This window comes from Chlorocebus sabaeus, unplaced genomic scaffold (genome assembly GCF_047675955.1).
Source record: "Chlorocebus sabaeus isolate Y175 unplaced genomic scaffold, mChlSab1.0.hap1 unalloc_scaffold_114, whole genome shotgun sequence".
Taxonomy (NCBI): domain Eukaryota; kingdom Metazoa; phylum Chordata; class Mammalia; order Primates; family Cercopithecidae; genus Chlorocebus; species Chlorocebus sabaeus.
The window spans coordinates 666,948-693,960 of record NW_027326902.1 but is presented as its reverse complement, the minus strand read 5'-3'; the positions used below and the strand labels follow the sequence as shown (position 1 = coordinate 693,960).

At 51.2% G+C, this 27,013-nt stretch overlaps 4 non-coding genes and 2 pseudogenes across 4 annotated transcripts; 3 read left to right on the top strand and 3 right to left on the bottom strand.

Moving 5' to 3' along the window:
* The first annotated feature begins 17,434 nt into the window (after window positions 1-17,434).
* LOC140710982 (forkhead box protein O1-like) lies at window positions 17,435-20,232 on the top strand (annotated as a pseudogene).
* On the top strand, window positions 17,477-17,549 carry TRNAV-CAC (transfer RNA valine (anticodon CAC)). Its single transcript has one exon. It is a non-coding gene; the product is annotated as a tRNA-Val (tRNA).
* Window positions 17,869-17,950, bottom strand: TRNAL-AAG (transfer RNA leucine (anticodon AAG)). The gene has a single exon. It is a non-coding gene; the product is annotated as a tRNA-Leu (tRNA).
* Window positions 20,233-20,332: 100 nt separating the features above from the next.
* LOC140710981 (forkhead box protein O1 pseudogene) lies at window positions 20,333-23,256 on the bottom strand (annotated as a pseudogene).
* Window positions 22,721-22,802, top strand: TRNAL-AAG (transfer RNA leucine (anticodon AAG)). The gene has a single exon. It is a non-coding gene; the product is annotated as a tRNA-Leu (tRNA).
* On the bottom strand, window positions 23,162-23,234 carry TRNAV-CAC (transfer RNA valine (anticodon CAC)). The gene has a single exon. It is a non-coding gene; the product is annotated as a tRNA-Val (tRNA).
* Window positions 23,257-27,013: the final 3,757 nt, after the last annotated feature.

The window sequence follows — 27,013 nt, the reverse complement described above, 5'->3', positions numbered from 1 at the left end:
GGACAGAGGGAGGCTGGGACAGAGGGAGGCTGGGACAGAGGGAGGCAGGACAGAGGGAGGCCGGGACAGAGGGAAGTTGGGACAGAGGGAGCCCGGGACAGAGGGAGGCTGGGACAGAGGGAGGTGGGACAGAGGGAGGCTGGGACAGAGGGAGGCTGGGACAGAGGGAGGCGGGACAGAGGGAGGCCGGGACAGAGGGAGGCTGGGACAGAGGGAGGCGGGACAGAGGGAGGCTGGGACAGAGGGAGGCTGGGACAGAGGGAAGTTGGGACAGAGGGAGGCCGGGACAGAAGGAGCCCGGGACAGAGGGAGGCTGGGACAGAGGGAGGCTGGGACAGAGGGAGGCCGGGACAGAAGGAGCCCGGGACAGAGGGAGGCTGGGACAGAGGGAGGCTGGGACAGAGGGAGGCAGGACAGAGGGAGGCCGGGACAGAGGGAAGTTGGGACAGAGGGAGGCCGGGACAGAAGGAGCCCGGGACAGAGGGAGGCTGGGACAGAGGGAGGCTGGGACAGAGGGAGGTGGGACAGAGGGAGGCCGGGACAGAGGGAGGCTGGGACAGAGGGAGGCTGGGACAGAGGGAGGCAGGACAGAGGGAGGCCGGGACAGAGGGAATTTGGGAAAGAGGGAGGCTGGGACAGAAGGAGCCCGGGACAGAGGGAGGCTGGGACAGAGGGAGGTGGGACAGAGGGAGGCGGGACAGAGTGAGGCGGGACAGAGGGAGGCTGGGACAGAGGGAGGTGGGACGGAGGGAGGCGGGACAGAGGGAGGCCAGGACAGAGGGAGGCCGGGACAGAGGGAGGCTGGGACAGAGGGAGGCAGGACAGAGGGAGGCCAGGACAGAGGGAAGTTGGGACAGAGGGAGGCCGGGACAGAGGGAGCCCGGGACAGAGGGAGGCTGGGACAGAGGGAGGCTGGGACAGAGGGAGGTGGGACAGAGGGAGGCCGGGACAGAGGGAGGCTGGGACAGAGGGAGGCTGGGACAGAGGGAGGCAGGACAGAGGGAGGCCGGGACAGAGGGAATTTGGGACAGAGGGAGGCTGGGACAGAAGGAGCCCAGGACAGAGGGAGGCTGGGACAGAGGGAGGTGGGACAGAGGGAGGCGGGACAGAGTGAGGCGGGACAGAGGGAGGCTGGGACAGAGGGAGGTGGGACAGAGGGAGGCGGGACAGAGGGAGGCCGGGACAGAGGGAGGCTGGGACAGAGGGAGGCGGGACAGAGGGAGGTGGGACAGAGGGAGGTGGGACAGAGGGAGGCGGGACAGAGGGAGGCTGGGACAGAGGGAGGCTGGCACTGTAGGGAGATTCTGTAAAGCCTGCTCTGCTATCCCTGGAACCAGCATGACCAAGGCCTGTTTTCCTAGGTCCGCAGCATCTGCTCCCTACACTGGCCCCTCTCCCCACAATCCATCTCCCCTCAGCCCTCTGATCTGACCGAGGTTCTCTGTCGTTTTGCCTCCAGCTGAAGCCCCCAGTAGCTTTGTACGGCAAGTGAAACACGATTTATTGCTGTTGTGAAAATAAAAGGAAACCAGTAAAATAAAACCAAACAGTTAAAAGGAACAGATGAGTTGGTGATTCTACCATTGGGTTTCGAATGAATTTGCCATTTTGGAAAGAGATCTGTTTCCATGAGACATAAAGCCATGTCCAGAGTGACTGTAAAATGTCTCATCCAACTTGGACACTCTTGAGTGAAAGGCAGCGCAGCCTGTGCCTGCACGGGTGGCAGCATCAGAAACGTGCACGTCAGCCCTGTCCCAGCAACCCACCGAGGCACTGGCCCTGCAGAAATGCCTGTCAGGGGCCGGGCGCGGTGGCTCAAGCCTGTAATCCCAGCACTTCGGGAGGCCAAGACGGGCGGATCAGGAAGTCAGGAGATCGAGACCATCCTGGCTAACACGGTGAAACCCCGTCTCTACTAAAAATACAAAAAACTAGCCGGGCGAGGTGGCGGGCACCTGTAGTCCCAGCTACTCGGGAGGCTGAGGCAGGAGAATGGCGTGAACCCGGGAGGCGGAGCTTGCAGTGAGCTGAGATCCGGCCACTGCACTCCAGCCTGGGTGACAGAGCGAGACTCCGTCTAAAAAAAAAGAAATGCCTGTCAGGGTTTGGGATGACCCAAGGCCCACATGCCTCCACTCGACTCCTTTGCATGTGGTGCTGCTCTTTCCCTTCCACGAGGTATGAGATGGAGACCCCATGAGGGCGCTGGGGGTCACTGGGAAGGGCTGAATGTGGGGGTCCTGTAGAACACCAGGAATATCCCCTGCATTCCTGTGTGAAAGGAAAATAAATCCTGGGGCCCTGAGATCACTAAGCTAAAGAAAAGTCAAGCTGGGAACTGCTGAGGGCAAACCTGCCTCCCATTCTATTGAAAGTCACTCATCTGCTCACTGTGGTAAATGCATATCTGGTTGCCTCCTTTGGAGATGCTCATCACAAACTCAAAAGAATGCAACCATTTGTCTCTTATCTACCCATGACCTGGAAGCCCCCTCCGTGCTTCCAGTTGTCCTGCCTTTGTCCCGCCCAGACCAAGCCAATGTTCCTTTTACATATGCTGATTGATGTCTCACGTCTTCTAAAATGCATAAGATCAAACTGTGCCCTGACCACCTTGGCCACGTGTCAGGACCTCCTGAGGCTGTATCACGGGTGCAGGTCTTCAATCTTGGCAAAATAAACTTTCTAAATTAACCAAGACCTATCTCACATATTTGGGGTTCACATTTTGGTAACCATGGGGGGATTCTGAGTGGAGATGCCCCTGACCTTTGACAGATCTCCTATCAGTGCTTGATACCAGCATGAGCCAACTTCATGGCTCAAACCAATAGAACATGCTGAGGTCTGGGAGCATCTCCTCCAGAAAATCCCTGATCTCCCAAAATTTGGTCAAGATCTTAAGTTTATTTTCCTGAATAACTCTCCTTTTTTGGAGTTTTATTTGCTTCCAACAAGAAAGGAAAGATTTCCTGCTTCCATGATGATGGAAGGCAGGTAACGCCTTTAGGGAGCTTGAGCTCGCTCCCAGCAGGGAAGATGAGTTTAAGTTGTTTTTCCTGCTTCTAGGATGGTAAAAAGCGGTCTTCAGCCTCAGACCCATCTTCAGCCTCAGATCCATCCCTAGGTAAGTAGGGTAATACCTAACCTTGTTTTAACATGAATAGACTCTCCCTTAGCTACCTAACCTTGTTTTAACATGAATAGACTCTCCCTTAGCTACCTAACCTTGTTTTAATATGAATCCACTCTCCCTTAGCTGAGAAAACCAGACGGACTCCATCTGGCTCTGTCATTTGCAAGACATCAAGGGCTCCTCACCCACCGCCTTCCTCAAGGAGTTAACTTGTGTAAACTGACTCTCCGCATATCAAAGAGTCCCATTAACTGATAAGGTGCCGTGGCGAGCTATGTCTGTAGTTCCCAGGAATTCACTCGGGAGATAGCCCCATAAAGCCCCGTGTGTGTGTCGGGCAGAGCCCCCACACCTGTCACCTTGCATTGAATTTAGAGCCCCGGCACCTGGAACTGTTTGTTTTTCCTGGAACCGTTTATCCTTTTAACTTTGTGCATGTTTTTACTTCTGTAGAATTGCTACAGTTAAGCACCTCCTTCCCTCTCTAAACCAAAGTATAAAATCAAGCCCCTTCCTCAGACCGAGAGAATTTTGAGCGTTAGCCGTCTCTCGGTCGCCGGCTAATAAAGGACACCTGAATTCATCTCGAACTGTGGCGTTTCTTTCTAACTCACTCGGGTACAACAGTGGCTGAGTTGGGGTTTTGTCTCGGCTAACGTTTAACGACCAGCTGGTCTGAATTTCTTCTTTTGCCATTACAGCACCGAGTGACCATATTGTTGGGCTTTGTTGTTGTTGTTTGTTCCAGTCTCTCTCCCATCAGATTTGACCAACTCTACCTCACTTGGTCAAATCCAAGTGAGAATTCCAAATTATGGTTGGTAACAATGCCTTTCTAATTTGGCTAAAATTCTCTTGCAGCTGCAAAAGAGGAAAAAGCAAAGCAAAAACAAAACAAAACAAAACAAAACAAACAAACAAAAATGAGCTTGGTTTCTGTGTTTGCTTTCTGTCTTAAAAAAATAAATGTTCTTTACTTTACTTTTCTTCCACCCTATACCTCCTACCCACTTTACCATCAGCAGTACCAAAAAATCTAAAGAAGGCTTCTAATTACTTGAACCCCTTTAAAGAATGCAGAACAAAGGCACCACTCACTCCTTTCGGGGTGTTCTGTTTTCTTTGTGGAGTTTCAAGAGTTGCAGGCAAATTCTTCTTAGATCTAAAGCTGTTTTCCTGTATTGCGTGACCTGACCTCTTTGACTTTGGGGGTACCAGAGATTACCTTATACTGTGAGAGGATTTGACCTTGGTGTGTGTAATGGTGGACAAGAGCTACAAAGCAGGGGCGGCTGAGCACAGTTTAAAGGAAGTGGTCTTGGCTGTTGTTGTGGTTTTTTTCTCTCTCCTAGGAAGCTGTTGTTTAAGGATCCTAAATCTAGTTCGGACATGTATTCTACAGGGTCTACCCTATTGCTTTTTCTCCCAAAATTGATCTCTATTTGGCTTGTCTGTGTCCATTTGCGTGAGAAACTGAACTGCTGTTTTTATAGGTAAATGACAGGCTGAGTTTTCTCAGCTCCAAAGAGAAAGGGCACTTACTCCTCCCAGCCAAAAGGCACCCCTCAGTGGCCGGGAGCCTCTTGTGAGTGTCTGGGGGTTGACCCCCTGTGACATGCAGCAGCCCTACAGGGAAATCCCCAACAATAATTAATTTTTAAAAGGCTCGTCCAGGAAACACATGTAAGGGCTAATCACCCAGCATTTTGAGCCCTCTCAGAGGTCATAAACCGCTGGAGAGAGAAACTGAGACTTGTAAGAGGGTGGAAATGACTCTGTGGTGACATACTGTGGAGTGCTGCCCACAAGCAGCGTGCCTCGATCCACCCCACAAAAACCCTAAGCCACAGCTCAGTTCCTCCTTATGAGAAAAAAAGTGGAAAACAAAAAATCTAAGAACAAGGAGGAAACAAGGAGACTGACCCCCTTTTAAGGACTCTGTAGGTTTTACTTGACAGAATTTATGTAAAATGGAAGTCATATGGCCTTTGTGCACATTTACATTAAGGAAAAAAGCCCTAAAGTCCACCTGCAAACTACAGAGTTCCTAGGTCCTCTTTTTTCTCTATTTTCTTTTCTGGCTGCTTTAAATCTGCTGTTTTTTTTTCTATAAGATTAAAAACCAATGTTTGGATCCAACAGATTTTTTGTTTGCAGGCTGGTGAATTTGTATTTATCTCATGGTTAAAGTTCTGAAGTAAAAGTTATAGGATCATTGTGTGTGTTTGTGTGTGTTTGTGTGTGTGTGTGTGTGTATTTTAAAAGCCTTTATAATTTCTTTTTTTTGTTTGTTTTTTGAGACAGAGTCTCACTCTCTCCCCCAGGCTGGAGTGCAGTGGCGCGATCTCAATTCACTGCAAGCTCCGCCTCCTGGGTTCACGCCGTTCTCCTGCCTCAGCCTCCTGAGTAGCTGGGGCTACAGGTGCCACCCACCACGCCCGGCTAATTTATTTATTTTTTTATTTTTGTACTTTTAGTAGAGATGGAGTTTCACCATGGTCTCGATCTCCTGACCTCGTGATCCACCCGCCTCAGCCTCCCAAAGTGCTGGGATTACAGGTGTGAGCCACTGCACCCAGCCAAGGCCTTTATAATTTCTATAATTTTATGTTTAATTGACAATTAAATCTGTTTTAATTTCCCTCTAGAACACCAGACTTTTTCTCTCTCTGTAACTTATTATGTAAATTTTACTACTTGATTTTCACCTGAGTTGTTTCCCTTAATGTGCAAATTTAAGGCTATGTAACTGACAACTTCCCGGGTAGTGAAACAGGTTATCAAGAATTTGAAAGTCTAAGATAGGAAAAAATGTTCTTTATGAATCTATAAGATGTACTTCAATTGTCACGTCTAATACATCTATGGATTTGTGTGTTGTGTTCACAGTGTTTCACTACTGAAAATGTATAAAAGAGCTCTAATTGGCTTAAGAAAATAAAAATACTTGAATAAAATATTTTATCAGGAAAAAAGAAAAGACTAGTCAAATGCTTTTTCAAGTTTACATAACTTAAGTAAAATCTTTAATAAATAAGCTAGCTTTAAAATTATTGGTAAGGTAATATTAGAAATGTCTTAAGAACTGACAGCATACGTATTTTTGCATTTATTAATCAAGCAATTTCATACTTATCCCTGCCAAATACTATAAGGTGTTAAAATTTGGCATAGGGGTTACAAAACTACAAATCCAGCCCATGACAGAATGATCTTTTCTGATATAATTTTTTAATTTTTAATAAATAAGACGTTGATATTGGTTTCATGAAAATAGCTGTATCTTGAATTTAGTAAGATACCATAATTGCTAATCCTGTGGCTTTAGATGGGCTAGTCCACAGGCAGTAAGATTTGTTTTGGAAAAGGACTGTTATCATCTTTGTTTCAAAGCTAAACCATAAACTAAGTTCCTCCCAAAGTTCAGTCTACACCCAGGAATGAACAAGGACCTTGCAGTTGAGAAGCAAGATGGAGTTGGTTAGGTCAGATCTTTTTCACTGTCTCAATTGTGATTTTGCAATAGTGTTTCCATACCTTTAAATGAGGACTACTGTAGTTTTCATAAATAATCTAGTTAAACGATTAAAATAAAATGATTAGGAAAATATAATAGGATAAATACTTGTAAATAAACTCACCACAATTTAAAATCTAAAGTTATATTAAATTAAATAATAGATATTTTAGTATTGGGGTATTTTCCAATTAAAAATCATATTGTAGGAAAACATTCTTTCTAAAAATAAATGTGTGTCTTTTTTAAAAAGGTGAACATTTTTGTCTAATTCAAAGCTTATTTAAATGTTATTTATAAAACAAGGTAAAAAAACAGGAAATAAGAGAGATATAAAGAAAGTTATAAAAATAAAGGGTTTTTTTGTTAGGTAGCTTAAAGAGAAATAATTTTACATGAGAAAGAATCTCATTTAGTCCTAAACGAGGACTAAATTTAGTCCTAGAATAAAATGACTGGTTAAGAAAGGAAGATATTCAGGACAAACCAGAAAGTCCAAGCATATTATGAACAGTCACAATAAGAGGATTTATGTTTTTAAAAAAACAGAAAAAATTACATTACAAGTTGTCTATAATTAGAGGAGAACTATAATGGTCTTTCTAGAGATTGAGCTTGATGTTAAAAAAAATACTTATACACTAAATAATTGGTTAGAAAAATGAAATTTTCTTATGAGATTGTTTTACTCTTAATAAATTATAAGAGACTAATTTTTTTAACACAAAATTCTACTTTTATTGCATCTTGTCATTTTTGGTTTTCTCTCCCCTTTTAAAGGGCATGAAATAGTAACTCTCTTCCTTCAACTCATTTTCAGCTTATATAAGTTTTTTCCTCAAGTTCTGTTTGTTGTGGCCTGATGCTAACAATGTTTTCTTAAAAGTCTAAAAGAAATGTTTTCTTCTGACATAACATTCTGTGCAGTGCAGATGATCTTTTATTTTGCCTTTTGGTAAGTGGCCTAACAGATGGTACAGTTTATCAAAACAATTCCTATGCAATGACAGAATTTCATCTGCTATTTGAAAACTGATTTTCAGTATTTCGGTTTGAACTATTTGCAGGACTTGTATCCATCCTTCCAAGCTCTGTACCTGTCCTTTGTACATATTGGCAGTAGGATTCTCTTTTCAAGGAAAAAAAATCGTCTCCATTGAAGGCAGAGAGAAAAGAGGCCAGAACTGGGCCTCAGGATTAGACCAAACCCCAGGGAGGTGTTTGCTGGGCTTTGGAGAGGGGGAGGGAGGTGGCACCCAGGGCCTACCATGGGAGATGACTTTAGATTGTCCACTCAGCTTAATTCTCACAGAAAACATTCTGTGGTGAAAATATGATGCCCATTTTACAGGAGAGGAAGCTACGGCTCAGATCGGTAAGTCCCTGCCTCATCGTCCAGTTTTCCTCTTCACCTCCCCACGGGAGACACGGGTTTGTCAGTGCAGCTGAGATGAACAAACAACTTCGCAGGAGGCTCCTTCCCTTGGGGGTTTAACTGCCAGAGGAGGTGTCTCCAAGGATTGGTGAAAATAGAAGTAACTTTCCTTAGTCACGGGACTGCAAGATTTTCCATTAAGTAAATGGATCTTAGTGTATTCTGTGACCACTTGCTGATATCACTTAGGTAATGCTCAACCTACCAAATTAATTTCAACTCTATAATATCAAATATCTTTCTGTGTATTCTCCTCATTCTCATCATATTTTTTTGCCTTGTACAAATTTCAATTTGCCCCAAATTCTCCTCTTCCAAGGCGCGTCCCCAATTGACCTCAGATTTCTCTAGGATTTTGCTCTCCTCAAATCATAAGTACCCTGAGCGTTACAACCAGAACTGTTTATAGCCACGGAACCCCGAGACTGGAAGAAAATTTAGAGCAAACTTAATCCAGCCCCTTCCATAATGCAGAATTTTGGACACAGTCACCCAAGCAAAAGTTTTACCAGCCTTTGCCTTATCCAGTCCCATGATGGGGGAATTCCCATTTCATTTTAATTGCATTTCATTGGCATAGACTTGATGTCCTTAATTCATTTCCCGCACAAGGACCAGGTAATTCCATTGAAAAATATCTACTGAACACCACTAGCACCCAAAAATGTGGTAAGTTCTATGTCACAAAAAGTTTCCACAGGGTCCTCTTCTGTCCAGGCACAGAATTCAATTCACTAACCAATACCTCTTATGAAACAAGAGTTGCATAACTAGTCTCAGTGTGAGCAACTGCAAACTTAGAGATTTGCAATTGTTAGAGATTTGTAAGAAAATAATAAATAGAAAATACGTGTGAGAGGGGACAGGTGTGGTGCACACATCTGTAATCCAAGTGCTTTGGGAGGCTGAGGCCAAGGTGGGAAGATTGCTTGAGCCCAGCAGTTGGAGACCAACCTGGGCAATGTGGTGAAACCCCATCTCTACAAAAAATACAAAAATCAGCCGGGCGTGGTCCCTTGGGAGGCTGAGGTAAGAGGATTGCCTGAGCTTAGGAGGTTGAGGCTGCAGTGACCCATGATTGTGCCACTGCACTCCAGCCTGGGCCACAGAACAGAAGCCTGTCTCAAAAATAAATACGTAAATAAATAAATGAACAAAAAATAAAAAGAAAATACATGTGAAAGCACAAGAGAGTAAAAGAAGCAAGAATCTTGCCAGGGTACCTGGGAGTTTTTGTTACTTGCTTCACTTTTGTGTATGCCTGACATTTTTTATAATTAATAGTTTAAAATGCTCAAGGCCAGTTTTTTTGCCTACTGCCTTACCAAATCCTTTCCCATCAAGTTGCCCGTTCATTTTATTGGGTGATTTGGGGGCATAGATGTGAAAAATCTTCACGGCAATCAGTTAGGTCCATGTTCTGTGTGTGTGAATATAAAAATTGCTTGAAGCCAGGCGTGGCGGCTCATTCCTATAATCCCAGCTGAAGATGGGAGGCTGAGGCGGGAGGATCCCCTGAGTGCGGGAGTCAGACATCGCAGTGTCACTGCACGCCAGCCAGGGCAGCTCAGACAGAGCCTATCTCTACAAATTAGAAAGGTTCCATTTCAGCTAGGCAGGGTTTCTCATGTTTGCAGTCCCAGCACTTTGGGAGGCCGAGGCAGGAGGATCACTTGAGCCCAGGAGTTTGAGACCAGCCTGGGCAACATGGCGAAACCCCATCTCTAGAACAAATAAACATAAAACATGAATTTTAAATTTAAAAATTGCTCTACACCTCCATTTGGAACGACTGTGTATGTGTTTGTGACATGTATGAAAGCTAAGCTGGCCTCTCTATAACCGTGGGGCTCAGATCTGTCCTGATCACGTTGCGCGCCAAGGTCTGACCCTGGAGGAATCAGTATCCGCTGCTGTCCGAGGCCAGCGCCCGTCCCCACCCAGGACAACCAACGGCCACAGGAGGGCAGCAGAGAGCCACGATCCCAATCAGAGGAGCGCACGGGCAGCCTGGGACGGGCGCAGGTGTTTACATTTGTTTGTTTTCTTTTTTATTTAAGTGACCTGTGCCATCGTGTTGGTCTGAAATAGCCCGGGATGTGGCCATAGAGACAGATCTAGTGCCGGTGAAGGAGAGAGCGGAGTGGGGTCCAAGCTACTCCTGCCTCCCTCCTGCTGCCCTTGGCAAGGCTCTGTGCCTCGGTGTCCGCATCTGTCACGTGGGGATAATAACAGCATGGACTGCAGGGGGCTGGTGACAGTAAAAAGAGTGAGGTGCGTGGCGGCAGCGAGGGCCGGCCCAGGAGGACCCGGTGGGAGCTCCCACTGACTGCGGAGAGGATTAGCAGAGGCCTCGCTGAGGACAGCCTGGGGGAGGTGCGGGGAAGGGGCTCGTGGGAGGGTGGTGGGAAACGCCTGCAGGCAGGGGGTGGGTGTGATTGTGGGGACCTCAAAAGCCACACCCAGAGCCAGGGGGCGCTGCAGGGCAGGCGCTGCAGCGGAGAAGTTCCCATGGCCTGAGGTCCCCATGGGCAAGGCCCCCCCCCAAACCCACAGCCATCCCCAGGCCCAACTTTCAGGGGTGCTGGGAGGTCTGCCTGTCTCCCAAAGACCCACTGTGGTCACTGTCAGACTGGGACCTGCATGAGGGTGACCGAGGCAGGCAGGTCTGGGACTCTCTGGAGCAGGCAACCGTGCTCTCAGCAGGTGTGTTCCAGGGCCCTCTGCCTGTGTGGTCCTGAGCTAACACCCGAGGATGATACCCCACCCTTCACACATGTCCGAGTGCAATGGTAACACCCTGGCCATGGCAGCGCACACTCACAGCCCCACCAGCACAGAACTGTAGGGAGCAGGGGGCACACAGGGAGTGGGCAAGGTTTCAGCCTGTGCCAGGCCCTGAGCTCAGAAGGAAGCAGGAGCTTTGCCCAAACCCACGCTAGGTGCAGGCTGGGGAGGCTGCTCCAGGAGGAGGAAGAGCCCCAGACAGATGAGGGGAGAGGCTGGTTCTGAATGTGTGGGAGGTGCAACCAGAGCCTGATGACTGAAAAGCAAGCAGAGGCTGGGGCTTCCTAGGAGGCAGTGAGGAGAGGGCAGCCCAGACCCAGTGAGATCACACCTAGGTGTCCCCAAGAAACCCTCAGGGGTGGGGGCAGGACATGCATCGTCACAGGGGGGGGGGAGGAGTAGGGCGTGCATCGTCACTGGGGGTGGGGCCAGGATGGGCATTGTCACTGGGGGTGGGCAGCCATGTGGATGAGCCCAGAGACCAGTGGGGAAAAGGGAGATGTTCCCAAGATTGATGTCTAGAGGCGACCACACCCAGGTGCCCTGGCAAGCACAGCCCTGCTCACACAGCAGACGTGGGGAGAGGGAATGACTGAGTGTGCGCACAGCAGGGAACAGCTAAATGAATTTAAAGACATAGATAAGTTTAAAGCTAAAGAAGGGCCTTGTGCAGGCCAATCCTGAGTGGAAATGAATGCAGGAGTCCAGTTACCCCTGCTGAGAGGGGAAAACCAGTGTTTTAAACTCAGGACCTAGAGTCCAGTGATCAGGAAGAAAGAGGTTACAGATAGGACACAGATAAGGAACCTCCTCACCCCACCCCACCCCCCAAGAGACTAGAGCAGAGGGGGAGACCCACAGGCAGCACAGCCTTCAACTCCTGGTTTCCCCAGAAGACGCTGTGGGCATTTGACCAAGTGACCCCAGAGGCCCCCTCCAGGACACTGTGAAAATTTGTACCAATCTGCCTTTTGCTCCTTGAGCTCTCATCTTTGTGGGCCAGCTCAAATGATGACAATGGCTCTTCTGGCCAACTTACCTAGACTCTATCCTGAGAGGAGTAAGAAGGGCCCAGTCTACCCAGGGCATCCCTGTCTTCTGGAACACCCTACGAGTCCTTCTGAGATAGTGGCCAGCTTTGCCCCAGCCCAGAGCAGCTGAGACAGCGGTGGAATGACTCTAATGACAGACAACTGTGAGCTCCTGCTGTGGCCCAGGCCCAGGGCTCTAGGGGTCAAGGAGTCAGGAAGAAGAGCCATGCCAGGGGGGATGCCGGCAGGTGGGCATTTGGGGGTGGGTGCCCCATCTCAGTCACGTGGGCCACCTTCTCCACCTGTACTGAAGAACAGCCCAGAAAACTGGCTCTTTATCTTGGCTTCACTCACTCTGCTGAGGGGCGGGATATTCAGCAGACATCTTAGAAACAGGACGAATCTCAGGGACAGGAAAGCTGAGAGTTTAGAGCCAGCAGGGACTTTGAGATCATCTCATTCACCCTCATCTTGTTGATGTGAAAACAGGCTGAGATGGGAGTGGCTGGCCTGTGGTCACAGAGCGGGTCCCCAAACTGTGCCCAGGGCCTGGATATGCATCGCCTCCAGAAACACACAACACTGGAAATGAATCCAGATGGCTTTCCAAACGGGCAAAGGCAGCACCAACCCAGTTTCTCCTCCTGGACGCATTGGAACAACCAGTGAAAGAGGACCCAGAAGATCACTTCCTCCCACCTCCAGCCTACAGGTGACACTTTTGAACCCCCCAGAGCCTCCATTTGCAGTTTGGACTCTGCCTTTCTGTTCACCTGGAGATCTCAGGCCTGAAAGGTCTTGTTATGGTGGAATCGTGTTTCCCTCAAAATTCATCTTAGCACTGCAATCCTCTTTACCTCAAAATGTGACCGTATTTGGCCATAGGGCTTTTAAAGAGGTGGTCACACTAAAATGAGTTCACTAGGGTGGACCCCAACCCAACCTGACTGGTGTCCTTAGAAGAAGAGGAAATGTGGACACACGGGACCATCATGGGTGCAGGTGCACAGACAAAGCACCACGTGTGGACACAGAGAGAAGGCGGCCACCGGCAGGCCAACAAGAGAAGCCTCCGCAGAAACAATCCTCCTGGTGCCCTGATCTTGGACTCACAGCCTCAGACCTGGGAGAAAACGACCATCTGTAGTTGAAGCCTCAGACCTGGGAGAAAACGACCATCTGTAGTTGAAGCCCCAGGCTGGGCTATTTTGTTCTGGCAGCCCTAGGAAACTCCTCCAGACGTCTTCACAGACGGCCCTGGCACTCCCAGGCCCATGCCCAGGGTGAAACCTCCAGGAAACCCAAGCCCAGCGCGACCTCCCAGTCACAGGTGAAGGGATGCCTGGCTGGCTGCTGCCCACACAGGCTCACAGCTCACAGGGAGCCGGGTCTGAAGCCCCATCTGCTCAGAGGCGCCTTCTCCAGAAAGTCCGAGGGAAGATGCCACCACCGCAGCTCTTCACACCGCTATCCCTCTCTGAGCTCCAGCCTCACCCCATCCAGGACAGAGTTACACTCAGGTGGGTTTGGGAAACCAAGGAGCACGCGGGCTGTCTCTGTGCTCAGACCAGTCCTGAGACGGGATGGCCCCAATGGGTTTCTCCAATAGCTGGCCCATCCGGGGAGGCGGCATCTGAAGCTGGATAAGGGCTGCCCCGACGACAGTACCACCCCCACCCCTGGCAGAGGAGAGGTCCAGAAGAAAGAGGCAGTTCCCGCTCCTGCGAGGGGACAGCGGCACCGCCCTGCGCTCAGGCGCGCCTGGCAGGTCTCCCTGGAGCCGTTGCGGGAAGGTGCAGGGACCCCGGCTTCGGGCCAGCCGCGGAGGCTCCAGGTCCTCTCTCCGGGCGGGCGAGCTGCGAGCGAGCTGGGGCGGCGTCGGCCTGGGGGACTCCCGCGAGCGGACTCGTAGGCTCGGGAAGTTCCTGGGCGCGACCAGGGGACGCGCTGCATTTCCCAAGGGATGTCCCCGCTCCGCGGCAGCCCAGAGGCGGTTCCTTGAATCCCTGATAGAAACTCTCCCGTTACCAAGCCCTGGAGGGAGGCGCCGGCCCTGGAGAGGGAGGCAGAGGCAGCTGCTCCCAAAGCGGGAGCCGAGGACGAGGAGCGGGTGCAGCGCGATCTGCGCTCGCTCCGGAGAGTGGCTGAGACCGGGCTGAGCGCGGGCTTTTCCCGAACACAAACCAGAAGCTGAGGCTGCGGCAAACGGGCCCGCTATCCAGGTTTGTCTCCTTCCTGCCGCTGCTGGGGGTACGCACGGTCCTCGCCCAGCCTCCTGCTCGGCCCCTGCAGCCCCTGCACCCGCCTTTCCCTTGCAGCTCCGTGCGCCCTCGCGCCGCCTCTTCCACATCTCCCTGGGCGGAGGTCCCTCTCCATCGCGCAGTGCCGTCCACCGTTGTCCGCCTGTGATGCCTCGGTCTTCCCTTGTGCCTAACCCCCACCCTTCCCCTCTGGGGAGCAGGATCCGTCCGTTTTGTTTCCTTCATGCTGTGTCCCCTGGGCCTGGAACTGAGCTGCCTTGGCACAGCTGTAAATTCAGTGAGTGTTTCTTCAGTCTTACCTAGTACTAGTGCGTGTGTTAATTGCTCTAACCCTCGTCATCCACCTGTAAGAAAGGCGCTGCTCTCACCGCATTCTACAGAGGAGAAACCAGGACCTCCAGGGGTTGTGTAACTCGCACCCTGGCAGCCAGCGGAGGAGCTGACCCGCCCAGGCGGCCCCTGCAGACAGCCAGCATATTCATCACCACGACCCTCCTGAAGCCTCGAGAGCTCGTCAACAGAAGCTTTTCTCGCCTTAGACTTGTTTTTTTTTTTTTTTTTTTTTTTTGAGACAAAGTCTTGCTCTGTCGCCCAGGTGGAGTACAGTGGCGCGATCTCGGCTCACTGCTCCGCCTCCCGGGTTCATGCCATTCTCCTGCCTCAGCCTCCCGAGTAGCTGGGACTACAGTCGCCCGCCACTATGCTCCCCTTAGTTTCTGTATTTTTAGTAGAGATGGGATTTCACTGTGTTAGCCAGGATGGTCTCGATCTTCTGATCTCGTGATCCGCCCACCTCGGCCTCCCAAAGGGCTGGGATTACAGGCGTGAGCCACCGCGCCCGGCCTCTCGCCTTAGATTTTAAAAGATAGTTGTGGAAAATGAAAGTGAGTGCGCTGTCCCCGCAAGGACCAGTGCTTTGCACATCACACACAAAACACAGCAGCACTCATTGGCGCTCCTGCAGACACACACTATTGGGTGGACGCACCCGTATTGACCATAAACTGGATCATATGACCGACCTTCATTCCGTTTCTGCAATATGCACTACTTTTCGTTTTTTAAATGCATCTCTTGGCAAGGTCTCCATTCTGGCAGTTTTAGATTGGATGACTTCCATCACTCCCCTCCCAGCCTCAGTTGCCTGTATCCCAGCCCCTTCCGGGGCTGCATTAGAGCATTAAGTATTGCACAATGCAACTGTCACCTGAGCTGTTCCCTGGGAAACACTATCTCATTGTTGTGTATGGGGGTTTGGTTTTATGTTTTAGCATTCTATAACAGCTTTATTGGGGTACAATTCAATACAATGAAATCCACTCATGGGAAGTATACAGCTCAACGATTTTTTAGTCACTGCATAGAGTTCTGCAAGCATCACCACAATCTGCTTTTAGAACAGTTCCCTTGCGGTAAAGATCTCCTGCGTGCCCGTCTGCAGCCAATCCTGGCTGTTGTCCTCAGGCCTAGACAACCAGCGATCTGCTTTCTGTCCGTATTGATGTGCCTTTTCTGCAGAATTGCTAGGTTGCAAATTTCACTTTGCTATGCCAAAGAGTTAAACACAGGGTTACTATACAATTCATCAATTCCACTCCTAGGTGTACAGACAAGATAACAGAAAACATGTGTTCATGTAAAAAATTGTGCACAAAATGCATATAGTATCATTATTCATCAAAGTAAAAGAAAAAGTGGAAACAAAGGCTAGGCAAGGTGGCTCACACCTGTAATCCCAGCACTCGGGGAGGCTGCAGTGGGTGGATTGCTTGAGGCCAAGAGTTCCAGACCAGCCTGGGCAACATAACAAACCCATCTCTACAAAAAATACAAAAATTAGCCAGGCATGGCAGCATGTGCCTATGGTTCCAGCTACTTGCGAAGATGAGGTGGGAGGGTAACTTGAACTCAGGAGGCAGAGGTTGCAGTGAGCTATGATGACACCACTGTACTCCTGCCTGGGCAAGAGAGTGAGAAATCTGCCTCAAAATAAATAAATTAAAAGTGGAAACAACATAAACGTTCATCCATTGATGAATGGATAAACAAAACACGGTATATTCACATGGTGCAAATTTTTATTTATTTATTTATCTATTTATTTGGACACAGGGATTCACTCTGTCCCCCAAGTTGCAGTGCACTGGTGTGATTACAGTTCACTGCAGCCTTGGCCTCCTGGGTCCAAGCAATCCTCCTGCCTCAGCCTCCTGAGTAGGTGGGACTACAAGCATACACTATCATGCTAACTTTTAAAAATGTGTTCGTAGAGACGTGGACTTGCTATGTTGCCCAGGCTGGTCTCCAACTCCCGGCCTCAAGCAATCCTCCTGCCTCAGCCTACTAAAGTGCTGGGATTACACGGGTGAGCCACCATGCCTGGCCTATCTGAAATCTTTAACTGAAAAGTAAAAATGAACAAAAAATTTGGGCCCACAAAGACAGTTATTTGGTTCTACCAAAGGCGCCAAAGCAATTCAACATGGAAAGGAAAGCCTTTGCACCAAGTGGTTCAGGAACAATGGGGCATCCATAGGAGAAAGAAATTAACCTTAATCCAATCCTCACACCATAACAAAAAATTAATATGAAATAGAATTTACACTTAAACATACAAGATAAAATTTAAAAGTTTTCACAGATAAATGTAGGAGAGTGTCTTTTTTTTTTTTTTTTAAACAGAGTCTCACTCTGTTGCCCTGCTGGGGTACAGTGGAACAATCTCGGCTCACTGCAAGCTCCATCTCTCTGGTTCAAGCAATTCTCCTGCCTCAGCCTCCCAAGTAGCTGAGACCACAGGCCGGTGCCACCATGCCCAACTAGTTTTTGTATTTTTAATAGAGATGGGGTTTCACCATGTTGGCCAGGCTTGTCTTGAACTCCTGAACTCAAGTGATCCACCCGTCTCAGCCTCACAAATTGCTGAGATTACAGGCATGAGCCACTACACTTGGGATTTTTTCTGCTGCCTCCATCACCTCTCTATGCAGTCACCACCACATCCTCTCTCAGGACTCCCACGCCCACTTAGGTCACCACACTGGGCATGAAAACTTCCTTTTCTTGGTTCTCTTTTTATCTTTTCTGTCTTTCTTTCTAGACAGGGTCTTGCTCTGTCTTCCAGACTGGAGTGCAGTGGTGTAATCACACCTCAGTGTAGCCTCCACCTACTGGGCTCCAGCCGTCCTCCTGTCTCAGCCTTCTAAGTGCTGAAATGTCCTTTTCTTATGTGCTCATGCCCATTAGTCAGGCTCAAAGGAACCCATGGAAGAAGTGCAGAACTGGTGGCACAAGGGACCCGAGCAGGTTTCCGTAGTGTAGTGGTTATCACGTTCACCTCACACGCGAAAGGTCCCCGGTTCGAAACCGGGTGGAAACAATTTCTTCTACTTTTCACCTTATTGCTTCAAATTTATTACACTGAAGGCTAGCCTAGAACACCCCATCGCTATCTCCACCTTGTTAAGGGGAAAGAGGGTATCTATTCCGTTGCCTTTCCACCTCAACCATTGGCACCTAGGAAGAACTGAAGGTACCTCACTTGCTGTGGACAACGGAGCCGGGGAAGTCCGCACAAAGCCCGTCCACTGGACGGCTGCCAAATGGAATCCGCGACCCAGGGTGTGGACCAAGGCGAGTTCCAACGAATCCACCTTTTGTAAGCCATGAGAGGACAAAATGAAGAAATCACAGCAAGCTGGCAGCGGTGGGATTCGAACCCACGCCTCCGAAGAGACTGGAGCCTTAATCCAGCGCCTTAGACCGCTCGGCCACACTACCTTTCTCCTGGGAGGTATTTATACGTTTTCCTTCGTTATACAACATCCCTAGGGGTCCCTCAGCCAACAAGGCCTTGGGGCGAATCCGCAGGGCATCGCAGAACCACCGCCTTCCAGCAGGATTCGCTGGGCCAGAGGCACCGGCTGGGAAACGGCTCCACCAGCGCCCTGGCAGAGAAGATTCGCGAAGCGCAGTCCTCGGGATTTGCTTTGGGGGCCACTCAGAAAGTCACCCGGGACGGCCCTCTTTGGGGAGCCGGCGTGAGAGGAGGGGAAGCCTCCTACACTCTCACTTTACAGAAAGATAAAAACAAATAAACCAGGATAGACCCGTCAGTCGGGCGGCCGCGTAGTCCTGCAGCCGCCGCGCCGCACTCCACAGGCAGCAGCGCAGAGGGCGCGCTTCCGGGGAGAGCCACGGCCCGCGGGGTCCGTCCGTCCTTCAGTCCACAGCCCGGTCCGCTGGAGCGCGGCGCCCGCTCTGCCCGCATCCGCCCCGGCCGGGGGTTCCCGCCAGCCGTCCAGTCCGCCCCGCGGACCCCAGGCAGCCTTGCAGTGCACGGCCCCGCCGGGCTCAGTTCTGGGCTCGGGCTTCCACCGCCCCCGCCTGGCTCCCAGTTTCTTTGTCCGCCTGAGGCACCAACCTGGTTCCCCCGAATCTCCGCCTCCTCTTCGCGCCCCCTCCCGCTCCGCCCAGTGCTTTGCTCTCCCCGTTCTCCGCCAGCCCGCAGCTGGGGGAGGCTAGACGAAGGGAGGGGAGGGGAGGGGAGGGGAGGGGAGGGGAGAGGAAGCCAGGGCCGCAGCACCCGGGGGGGCGGAGGTCGACCTGAACTTCCAGTCGCTGCGCGGGCGGGAGTTCCGCGGGTCCCACGCGGCCACCTCCAGCCCCGCGCCGTCAGCGCCCACTTCATGAGCAACCTGAGCCCGCTGGAGGACAGCGAGGACTTCCGCGATCGCCGGGACGCCGCCCCCGGGGGCTGTGCCGGGACCTCCAGGGCCCGAGGCGGGCGGCCTGCACTCCTCGCCGCCGCAGCACCCACGCGGGACCCCGCCACCGCCGGGCCGCTCGCGGGGCAGCAGCGCAGGAGCAGCTCGTCCCATCGCAACGCGGGGCGCGACCTGTCCCACGCCGACCTCAGCACCAGGCAGCCCAGAGCTCGGCGGAGAAGCGGCTCGCGCTGTGGCAGGTCTGCGAGTGGATGGTCAAGAGCGTGCCCTGCTTCACGGATGAGGGCGACAGCAACAGCTCTGCGGGCCGGAGGAATTCACGTCCTCATCTTCTGTTCCCACACAGCAAGTTGACTGGCGCGCAGAACGAAGAAACTGGAAAAAGTGCTCGGGGGATGCTCGATCCAGAGGGCGGCAAGGGTGGGAGATGTCTTAGGACAAGAGCTGCATCCACGGACAACAGTAAATGCGCTCAGAGCCTAAGCCGAGCTGCCACGAACAAAGCACCTCTGCAGTCTAGCCAGGGGAATGCCGAGACAGCCCTGGACCCCAGTTTTCCAAATGGCCTGCAAGCCCTGGCTCTCACGGCAATGATGACTTTGATAGCTGGAGTACATTTCGCCCTCGAACTAGCTCAATTGCTAGTACTATTACTGGGAGACTGTCACCCATTATAGCCTAAGGAGACGATCTTGGAGACGGGGACGTGCATCCTGCAGGGTACCCGCCATCTGCGGCAAAGATGCCCCCTTCTCTACCCAGTCTGAGACAAGCAATCCTGAAACATGGAAAACTTTTTGGGTGATCTCAATCTTACCTCGTCACCAACATCATAAACTGTGTTGACCCAGTCGGCACCTGGCACCATGATGCAGCAGACACCATGCTACTCATCTGTGCCACCAAACACCAGTCTGAATTCACCCAGGCAAACTACAAAAAATAGACATAGGGCCGGTCCTCCATGAGCACTTTGTCCCATATGCCTATGCAAATGCTCCAGGACCACAAATCAAGTTTTGGAGCTGTGAGTAAAACTATGCAGTGGGACTCACAGAGGAGCTGCTGACTTCTGACTCTCCTTCCCATGAGATTGTGACACCAGCGGATCCTGGGGTAGCCCAAACCAACAGCCGGGTTCTCAGCCAGAACATCATGATGGGCATTAATGTGGTCATGGTTCTAATTCTGCAGTGGCTATGGCAGAATGAGCCTAGCCTTCTCCACCAGGGGAGGCTCCCAAGTGACTTGGACAGCATGCTCACTGAGCACTGGGATTGTGACATGGAATCCAAATTTTCATTTGGAATAACTTCATGGATGGAGACACACTGAATTTTAACCTTCACAATGTGTTGCCCAACCAAAGCACCCCCCACAGTGTCCAGAGGAGGCCACATAGCTGGGTGTGTTAGGCTGAGAATTAGTGAGCAGGCTATGCTTTTTTTTTCTGAGATGGAGTCTCCCTCTGTCGCCCAGGCTGGAGTGCGGTGGCACGATCTCGGCTCACTGCAGGAGTAGCGCCCAGGGCACTCATCTGCATGGGGTGGGGCAGAGGCACTGGTAAAGGTGTCTTCACTGGGGTCAGGTGGTGCACACCTGAGGTGTGGGGCATGGTGTTTCCCATGTGAGACGGGGCACGGCCATAAACTGCAGACGTCTGCTGAGCATGCCCAGGGTGCATATGGGAGCTGGCATGCCTCATTTTGTATCCAGATGCTTGGCTGACATGGCTGAATTAAGGCCCATCATGATATTCTGGCTCAGAACCTGGCTGTTGAGTTGGGCTACCCCAGGATCCGCTGGTGTCACAATGTCATGGGGAGGAGAGTCAGAAGTCAGCAGCTCCTCCAGGAGTCCGGCTGCACCGTTAGACGCGGACTCACAGCTCCGTAACTTGATTTGTGGTCCTGGAGCGTTTGCATAGGCATCTGGGGCAAAGGGCTCATGGAGGACCGGCCCTATGTCTATTTTTTGTAGTCTGGCTGGTTGAATTCACACTGGTGTTTGGTGGCACAGATGAGTAGCATGGCGTCTGCTGCATCATGGTGCCAGGTGCCGACTGGGTCAACACAGTTTATGATGTTGGTGACGAGGTAAGATTGAGATCACCCAAAAAGTTTTCCATGTTTCAGGATTGCTTGTCTCAGACTGGGTAGAGAAGGGGGCATCTTTGCCACAGATGGCGGGTACCCTGCAGGATGCACGTCCCCGTCTCCAAGATCGTCTCCTTAGGCTATAATGGGTGACAGTCTCCCAGTAATAGTACTAGCAATTGAGCTAGTTCGAGGGCGAAATGTACTCCAACTATCAAAGTCATCATTGCCGTGAGAGCCAGGGCTTGCAGGCCATTTGGAAAACTGGGGTCCAGGGCTGTCTCGGCATTCCCCTGGCTAGACTGCAGGGGTGCTTTGTTCGTGGCAGCTCGGCTTAGGCTCTGAGCGCATTTACTGTTGTCCGTGGATGCAGCTCTTGTCCTAAGACATCTCCCACCCTTGCCGCCCTCTGGATCGAGCATCCCCCGAGCACTTTTTCCAGTTTCTTCGTTCTGCGCGCCAGTCAACTTGCTGTGTGGGAACAGAAGATGAGGACGTGAATTCCTCCGGCCCGCAGAGCTGTTGCTGTCGCCCTCATCCGTGAAGCAGGGCACGCTCTTGACCATCCACTCGCAGACCTGCCACAGCGCGAGCCGCTTCTCCGCCGAGCTCTGGGCTGCCTGGTGCTGAGGTCGGCGTGGGACAGGTCGCGCCCCGCGTTGCGATGGGACGAGCTGCTCCTGCGCTGCTGCCCCGCGAGCGGCCCGGCGGTGGCGGGGTCCCGCGTGGGTGCTGCGGCGGCGAGGAGTGCAGGCCGCCCGCCTCGGGCCCTGGAGGTCCCGGCACAGCCCCCGGGGGCGGCGTCCCGGCGATCGCGGAAGTCCTCGCTGTCCTCCAGCAGGCCCAGGTTGCTCATGAAGTGGGCGCTGACGGCGCGGGGCTGGAGGTGGCCGCGTGGGACCCGCGGAACTCCCGCCGGGGCAGCGGCTGGAAAACCGGGTCGACCTCCGTCCCCCGGAGCGCTTCGGCCCTGGGGTCCCCTCCTCTCCCGTCCCCTTCAGTCCCCTCCCCAAGCCGCGGGCGAGGCGGGAAGTGGGAGAGCACAGCACGGGGCGTGGCGGGAGGGGGAGAAGAGCTGGCGGAGACTCGCTCGGACTAGGTGGGTTCCGCGGGAGCCGGACAGAAACTGGGAGCCGGGCGGGGGCGGGGGAAGCGCGAGTCCAGAACTGAGCCCGGCGGGGCCGTGCACGGCGAGGCTGATCGGGGTCCGCGGGGCGGACCGGACGGCGGGCGGGAGCCCCGGGCCCGGGCGGATCCGGGCAGAGCGGGCGCAGAGCTCCCGCGGACTGGGCCGCAGACGGAAGGACGGACCCGCGGTGGCTCTACCCGAGGCGCGTCCGCTGCGCTGCTGCCTGTGGAGTGCGGCGCGGCAGCTGCAGGAATACACGGCCGCCAAACTGACGGGATCTGCCTTGGTTTATTTATTTTTATCTTTCTGTAAAGTGAGAATGTGGGAGGTTTCCCCTCCTCTCACCCCGGCTCCCCGAAGAGGGCCAATGTGGGTGACTTTCTGAGTGGCCCCCAAAGCAGATCCCTGCGCTTCGCGAATCTTTTCTTCCAGGGCGCTGGTCGAGCAGTTTCCCAGCCGGTGCCTCTGGCCCAGCGAATCCTGCCGGAAGGCGGTGGTTCTGCGATGCCCTGTGGATTCGCCCCAACGCCTTGTTGGCCCAGGGACCCTGGGGGTGTTGTATAAGGAAGGAAAAGGTGTAGACGGACCCCAGAACGGAGGTAGCGTGGCCGAGCGGTCTAAGGCGCTGGAATAAGGCTCCACTCTCTTTGGAGGCGTGGGTTCGAATCCCACCGCTGCCAGTTTGTTGTGGTTTCTCCATTTTTGCCTTCATGGTTTACAAAAGAAGGAACTCCCCTTGGGCCCCCGCTTTCTCGGGCCGGGAAACTCTCTCAGGTACGCTTCTTCGTCATCGGGAATTCCATTTGGCAGCGTGCATCCACCCATGGGATGGGCTTTGTGGGGAGTTCGTCGCGCTGGTGCCCACAGCAAGCGAGGTGGGTTCAGTTCTTCCCAAGTGCCAATCAATGATTGAGGCAGAAAGGCAATGGTTTAAATACTCTTGATAGCCTTTTCTCCTTATCCAGGTGGAGATAGCGGTGGGGTGTTCTAGTCTTCAGTGTAATAAATTTGAAGCGATGAGGTTAAAAGTAGAAGGAAATGTTTCCGCCCGGTTTCGAACCGGGGACCTTTCGCGTGTGAGGCGAACGTGATAACCACTACACTACGGAAACCGGCACATTTCGTCTTTGCCATCGTAATTAGTCAGCACACAAGGCTGCATTTTATTTCTCATGATAATTCTGAGCTTCTTCCGTGGGTCCCTTTGATCTTGGTAAAGGACGTTTCAGCACTTGGAAGGCTGAGGCGTGAGAATGGCTGGAGCCCAGTAGGTGGAGAGTGCGCTGAGCTATGATGGCAGCACTGGATTCCAGCCTGGGAGACAGAGCAAGACCCTGTCTCCGAAAAGAGAAAAGAGAGAAACAAGACAAGGAAGTGTTCGCGCTGGATGCGGTAGTATAAGTGGGTATAAGTGGGCATGGGAGTCGCGAGAGAGGGTGTAGAGGGACCTCAGAGAGACGTGACAGTGGCAGCGGAACCGCCTGGCGTTGACTGTGGGCATGGGGGTGGCACAGCCGGGATGCGCTGGCACCACTTTCTGAGAGAGGGGACGTTCAGAAGAAGCTGCCTGGGGAATGGGAGGCCATGAGTTCGGGTGTGGAGCTGGAGCTTGCGGGCCTGGAGAAAATGGAGTGGAAATGCAAAAGGAAATATTCTACAACACCGTTTTCATTGTTCTATTGTTTGGAAGAACTCTAACCTATATAAGCAGCCACTTGTGGGACATTTGGATTGTTACCAGGTTTTTTTTTTTCTTTCTTTTTTTCCCAATTGTAAATAATATCGCAAGATTATCCTTGTGGCTCAATCTCTGTATAACATCATAATGATTTCCTTAGGAGAAATATCTAGTGGAATTAATGGGTCAAATTTCTGTAACTTTTAAAGATACACATCAGCAAATCACTCTCCAGAAAGGTATTACCAGTTTCTAGTGATTTATCTTCCCACTTATTCTGGCGTAAGGCTTCATTCACTCAGCATAATGTTTTTGAGATTCCTCTACGTTGTTGAGTTTACCGGCAGCTTGTCCGCGCCCCCACCGCCTTTTTTTTTTTTTTTTTTTTTTTTTTTTTTTTTTGAGACGGAGTCTCACTCTGTCGTGCAGGCTGGAGCGGCAGTGGCGCAATCTCTGCTCACTGCAATCTCTGTCTCCCAGGTTCAATGGATTCTCCTGCTTCAGCCTCCCGAGTAGCTGGGATTAAGTTTGCTCCTTTTAGTTGGGAATAGTATCCCACAATTCCCTCCCTTCCTCCCTCCCTCCTTCCCTCCCTTCCTTCCGTCCTTCCTTCTTTCCTTCCCTCCTCCTTTTATTTTTCTTTTCTTATCTTTTCTTTCTCTTTCTCTCTCTCTCTCTCTCTTTCTTTTGTTCTGGGATCAGTTCTCACCCTGTCACGCAGGCCGGAGTGCAGGGCCCAGGACCAAGGCTCCCTGCAGCGTTGACCTCCCGGGCTCGAGGATCTGACTTCCCACCTCAGCTTCCTGATGAGCTGAAACTACAGGTGAGTGCCCACCGCTCTCTCTCTCTCTCTCTCTTTTTAAGAGATGGAGTTTCACCATGTTGCCCAGGCCCCAGGCTGCATTTCTTGTTGGTAGATATTTGGGCTCCACGTTTTTTTTCTTTTTTCTTTTTTTTTTTTTTTTTTTGCAATTATGGATAATGCTGCTACGAACATGTGTGCGCAAGTCTTCATGGATATATGCTTTTGGTAAACGCCTAGGAGTAGAACTTCTGCTCACAGAAGATGTGTATGTTTAGTTGGAAAAAAAAAAAAAAAAAAAAAAAACTTTTGGCTGAGCCCCGTGGCTCACACCTGTTATCCCAGCACTTTGGGAGGCTGAGGCAGGCGGATCATAAGGTCAGGAGATCGAGACCATCCTGGTGAACACGGTGAAACCCCGTTTCTACTAAAAATACAAAAAATTAGCCGGGCGGGGTGGCGGACTACAGGGTCGCAGCTATTTGGGAGGCTGAGGCAAGAGAATGGCGTGAACCCGGGAGGCGGAGCTTGCAGTGAGCCGAGATCCAGCCACCGCACTCCAGCCTGGGCGACAGAGCCAGACTTTGTCTCAAAAAAAATTTTGCCACAAAGTGGTTGTACTAGGTTGTACTATTTTCCTCCATCAACAATGTCCAAGCATTCTGGTTATTTTTTTAACTTCTAGGTGTTCTTGTGGGTATGTAGCATTTTCCTATGGTTTAAATTTGCATTTAGCTGATGAGGGATGACAATGTGCACGTTTTCATGTGTTTATGGACCATTTGTTTATCTTCCTTTGTGAAGTATCTCTTCAAATATTTTGTCCACTAAACGAACAATCCTCTCCCACTCCCTCAACTGCCAGTAAAACAACTGGCCTGGATAGTGGCTCAGCTTGTAATCCCAACACTTTGGGAGGCTGAGGTGGGCAGCTCCCCTGAGCTCAGGAGTTTGAGACCAGCGTGGGTGACATGGCAAAACCTGGTAGTCCACCTGTAATCCCAGTTACCCTACTGGGGAGGCTGAGGTGGGAGGATCAATTGAGCCTGGGAGGCGGAGGTTTCACTGGGCCAAATTCCCGCCACTGCACTCCAGCCTGGGTGACACAGTAAGACCCTGTCTCTCACACACACACACACACACACACACACACACACACACACAGAACTGAGTGGTTTAAACTGTATAATTTCAACACTTTGGGAAGCTGAGGCAGGGAGGATCCCTGGAACTCAGGAGTTCTGTGAGACCCCATCTGTACAAAAAATAAAAATAAAAAATTAGCTGAGCATGATGGCCTGGGCCTGTAATTCCTGCTACTTGGGAGGCTGAGGCAGGAGAATCGCTTGAACCTGGAAGGCAGAGGTTACAGTGAGCCGAGATCGTACTCCAGCCTGGGTGACAGGGCAGGACACCATCAAATAAAAAAAAAAAAAGACACTCTTCTGTGTGTGTTTTTTTTTTCCTGAAACTTTTAAATTTTAGCTTCTATGTTTAAGTGTAAATTTTATTTTATATAACTTTTTTGTTTTGGTGTGAGGTTGGGATTAATGTTAATTTCTTTCCCCTATAGTTGTTTCCGAACCATTTGTTGCAAAGACTTTCCTTTCCACATTGAATTGTTTTGGTGCCTTTGGTGAAAATCAAATAACTGTGTATTTGTGGGCCCAAATTATTTTTTTGTTCATTTTTGCTTTTCAATTAAAATTTTCAAATAGGCCAGACATGGTGGCTCACTCTTGCAATCCCAGCACTTTGGGTGGCCAAAGCAGGCAGATCACATGAGCTCACAAGTTGAAGACCAGCCTGGGCAGTATAGCAAAACCCATCTCTACAAAACATAAAAAATTGGCCGGGCATGGTAGTGTGCACCTGCGGTCCCAGATACTCGGGTTACCTGGGAGGCTGACGTGGGAGGATCACTTGAGACTGGGAGGCAGAGGTTGCAGTGAGTCAAGATGGTGCCACTGCACTCCAGCCTGGGTGACAGAGTGCGACCCTGTCACAAACAAACAAACAAACAAACAAACAAAATATAAAAATAAAATAAACCGCCGTAACAAAGAGACCTGAAATACCATAGCTTAAATTAGAAATTAAATAAAAGTTATTTATCCCTTAAAAAAATTCAAATAGGCCAGTCATAGTGGCTGCCCTGTGCAATCCCAGTGCTTTGGTAGGCTGAGGCTGGAGAATGACTTGAGGCCAGGAGTTGGAGACCAGCCTGGGCAATATAGCAAGACCCCATCTCTACAAGAAAAGGAAAAAAAGTTAGCTGGGCATGCTGATGCGTGCTCGTAGTCCCAGCTAGTTGGGAGGCAGAGGCAGAAGGATTGCTTGAGCCCAGGAGTCTAAGGCTGCAGTGAGCTGTAATCGCATCACTGCCCTGCAACCTGGGTGACAGAGTGAGG